The sequence below is a fragment of the Lutra lutra genome, chromosome 10, assembly GCF_902655055.1.
Source record: "Lutra lutra chromosome 10, mLutLut1.2, whole genome shotgun sequence".
NCBI lineage: Eukaryota > Metazoa > Chordata > Mammalia > Carnivora > Mustelidae > Lutra > Lutra lutra.
Window position 1 is genome coordinate 25,730,446 of NC_062287.1, and position 4,377 is coordinate 25,734,822.

A 4,377-nucleotide genomic window follows, 5' to 3' on the forward strand; every position below is an offset into this window, starting at 1 on the left:
CTTATATACATTATATATCTTAGATCTCACCATTCTATAAAAAAATCTGAGTGTTATTCTGATAGGAAGTCACTTTTCCTGAGAATGGCATTTATAGATGCATAGCCTGCTTCTCTGTGATGTCCAATAAAGCTTACAGACATAAAATTTTTCTAGAATATTACTGGGAATAAATTTAAGGTGATATTTTAATTGTTATTCTGAGCACCGTGTGTCCACTTTGACTTTGTATCCCACTGATGCTACCCACCACTTCCATAGGGGGTTCAGAAGATAGCTGACTCCCTGGTGTAGAGGTGGGGGGCACTTCTGGAAGGTGGTGGAGGAAAACTTTAAAAAAGCTCCGGTGGTGCTCATTTCAACAGCATGTTTACTAAAATTGGAATGATGCAGAGAAGATTAGCATGGCTCCTGCATAAGGATGACACATAAATTTGTGAAGCATTCCATATTAAAAAGCAAGCAAGCAAGCTTGGGTGGCTGTGCTGGGCATGGAGATGCAAGGGAGGATTTGTTGCCCTTGGTTCTGGGAGTGATGTCAGCAGACAGCCTCCAGCACTCAGCCCCTTTGGGAGTTGCCTCACCCGTGGGTATGCATTCCAGGGGTTTGCCCACTTCCAATAACCGATTGAGGCAGAGGGTAAAAGTGCAGCTTTTTTGGGCCCATTGGAGGCCAACCCTGAGGGGTTATTTGCTCCAGCATGTCCCATGGAGTCAGCTGAGGCTGTTGGACCAGCATTGCAGCCAGACTTCTCCCTGTGCCCACTGCCGCTTCCTTTCTCTCCCTTCCAGAGGTGTGGATCCCAGAGGCATTCCCTATTTAACATCCTGAACCCTAAACTCTTTCTCAGAGTCTACTTTTTGGAGAACTTGAACTGCAACAGTTCAGTTTATCTATGCTTGCTTTTGGAGCAGGGGTGGGTAATTTTCTGTAAAGGGCCAGACAGTAAATATTTCAGCCCTCACAGTCCAACCCTGTCTTTGTAGTGTGAAAGCAACCATAGATAATATGTGGATAAATGAGCATGGCTATGTTCCAATAAAACTTTATTTACAAAAAGAAGTGCTTGGCTGGATTTGGCCATGTGGATATAGTTTGCCAGAGAATTACTGATTACTGAGAATAACTGATTCATTTCAGATGATTGGAGAATTCTAGTGAATTCCTGATTAATTTCTTCATGCCCAATATTGCATAAGTTACAAAGCAGCTCATTATTGTGCATAGTGAGTGCTGAATGCTGGATAAAGCAGTAAGATACACTCTTAACAGAGCTAACAGCCCACAAATACAGTTTCAACATAGGACAGATTTATGATCTAATGCTAGAAGGTACTTTTAGAGATTGTCTTCTGCTCTAGGCAGAGCTGTTCCCCTTTAGCCTGGTTCATTAGCAACTTGGCATTCCCTTCTCAGGATCCATGGAGATGGAGAAAGAAGACTCCCAAAGGGAAGAGTGAGGGAAGGAAATGGCCCAGGCCTCTGCCAGCACTTTTGCCTATTATTTTGCTTCCTTCACACAAGCTGAGGGTATTTGTGTCCCCACTTTGCTTAGGAAGAGATTGCCTCAGAGAGGGTAAGGAGTCCGCCCTGTGGAGCTTGTAAACAGTGGAACTGATTTTAAACCCAGGTATGTGGGACTCGAGAGACCATGCCCTTTCCACCCCCACAGGCTGACCTGTCAGCTTGGCTTTGGATTGGAGAAAGTTCCTCTTTCAACCTGATCACTTCTGCCTGAGAGGTCTTGGCACAAATGTCTGGATCCTGGACCAGCTTTCATGGCTCCATTCCTGGGGTTCATCGGAGGCTGAGTTTCCACATTCTTGCCATTAGCCAGCTCTGGGCCGTGGTATCTGATGAACTGAGGCTTTTGGATGCCTGGGCCCGGCTGGGTGGTGCTGGCTTTGAAGCTCACTTTCAGTCCTTGCAGGTATGAGCGTGGTGAGGGCCCTGCACCAAGCCCTATCACCTTCCTTCTGTCAGGCAGCTGTCATCACCCCACAGGGCTTTTCTTCACAGCCTGTTGTCAGGACGCTGGCCAACTCCTTGGGAAGGTGAGAGAGGAAATTAGAAGGCTGGGGGCTGGGGGGAATCCAGCCATCGTTATGCTCTTACCTTAGGGCTGATGGAAATAACACTGCTCTGGCACCTGGAGAGCTGGCTGCAGCCCAGGCTCTGCTGCACATCAGCAGCGTGGTCTGGGGTGAGTCCGCTAATGTCTTTGAACTGCCCTTCTCACCCGTGTAAGAAAGATAAATGTTCTAGCTTGCCTACCTACTGCATGGCGATGTTGTAAGGATCAATGTGAGTGAAACGACATGTGAGAGAAAACACTTGGAGAAGGCGGCAGGACGTAGTCCGGTGGTTCTTACATATCAGTGGATGTTAGAACTACTTGGAGGGCTTGTTACAACAAGAGTCCTGGGGCCACTATCTGAGTTCCTAACTCAGGAGACCTGGGGTGGGGCCTGGGACTTTACATTGCTAACAAGTTCCTTACTCATCCTCCAATACCCTTTTCAAGTTTCTTTTCCGTGAAGCCTTGTTTAGGTAACACAGCTCTGGCTGCTCTGGCTGCTCTCGCCTCTGAACTTTGAAACTGGGCTGTCCCATGGTTTGTACTCCTGTGTGATGGTACCCATAATGAGCGCAGCGGTGGCTGCCTGAAGTGCCCTCTTGGGCAGGATGCTGGAGCCGCATTCCGGCTCAGGACAGAGTGCCAGCCCTTGTTCACCTATGTGTGAACAGGGAGGGGGAGGCATGCATAATAGATATTTGTCATCCCTGACTTAAAGACTCTGCTGTGTTTTCTGTGTCCTGGGCTTGTCTTTACAATTAAATTATATGCTTCTTGATGACAGATGCAATGTCTTTTACTGCTGTCTCTTCTGTAGTACTTGGCTTAGAACAAAACACCCTGAGCTCTGAGCTCCCTGACCACAGGTCTGTGTCCTGTTCATTTTGATTTCTGAAGACTAGCATAGGACTGCCAGGCCATGGCAGTGGCTGTGAATATGCTTTGCTCAGTCAAATAAGACTTTCAAATACTGGAAGAATATTCCTCAAGTTTTTGTGCTGGTCACAAGTTTAACAACAACAGACATGAAGCACTTTCAACTTAAGCTACATTATTGACACACTCAGCACTATTTCCTTAAGCCCTGGCAATCAACGAACCGATAAGTCAGGCCTTGATTTGCAGAACTGGTCAATTTTTGTGGTGAAAGTACTTCCGCCCTGTTAATTTCAAGCTCCAAGAGTGATAACACTGAATACAGAGCTGGGAAGAGGTGCAGAGCAGCCTCCCTCTCTACAGCCCCGTGTGCGCACAGTAGATGGAAACATACTCAAAGTACCAGTGACTGTAAACTTATTAGGAAGTGAGGGGCTTTGAGTATTTATTACCTTCTACAAATATTATTGATTTGGTCATAAGTTTGCATGATTTAACTATTAATAATGGCCATGTTTAACACCTGGTTTTTACAGTTCCTGAAATTTTAACAAGTGGTTCTCATGAAGTTCTCGTTAGCACACCACTGGATGAATTGGTAGAGATCTGCAGAAGTTAGGACCTTTTTGGTTGCAAGTCATAAAAGCTTAAGCTAAATTGCCAAGAGGGATTTTTTTTGCCTCACAAAATTTAAAGCATGTAGATGGGTAAGGTCAGTCTGGCTTCAGGCCAGGTGTCATTAGGACTTGTTCTCTCTTTCTTTTAGCTTTTCTGTCGTCTGTGTGGTGTAGAGATGCCTGTCTACAGCTGAGGCCTCATTGTCTGAGGTTTCTGTCAAGGAAGGACTTGGCTTCTTTGACTCTATGTTCATTGTTTGGCTCTGAACCAGGCACTAGAGTGGGGAAAGTGTGGGGCTCTCTGCTGCATTCGGAGATGGTTCCCTTCAGCATCAGTTCATATGTTGAAACTTTAACCTTTAGTATGATGGTATTTGGAGATATAAATTTAGATGTGGCCACGAGGATAGGGTCCTCATAATGAGATTAGTGCCTTAATAAGAAGAGACTAGAAAGCTTCCTCTTTCTGCCATGTTAAGGATGTAGTAGTGAGAAGGCAGCCATCTACGAGCCAAGAAGAGAGGCCTCATGGGGAACCAAATTGATTGGCATCTTGGTCCTGGGCTTCCCTACCTCCAGACTGTAAGAAATAAGTTCTCATTGCTTAAGCCACTCAATCTGTGGTGTTTTGTTATGGAACTCCAGACTGACTAAGACTCTCCTCCAGGCTCGCTCTGGCAGTTTCACCCAAGTATCTGGACTGAGAGTGGAGAGGGGTTCCTCAGAGGAAATTCCAGGTATCATTACTGGAAGGGTGATTGGAAGCAGACAGCAAAGCAAACATCCATTGTAAGCTCTCTCTCTTT

At 45.9% G+C, this 4,377-nt stretch overlaps 1 non-coding gene across 1 annotated transcript; it reads left to right on the plus strand.

Moving 5' to 3' along the window:
* The first annotated feature begins 349 nt into the window (after positions 1-349).
* LOC125080217 (U6 spliceosomal RNA) lies at positions 350-456 on the plus strand. The gene has a single exon (XR_007121252.1). It is a non-coding gene; the product is annotated as a U6 spliceosomal RNA (small nuclear RNA).
* The last annotated feature ends 3,921 nt before the right edge of the window (positions 457-4,377 follow it).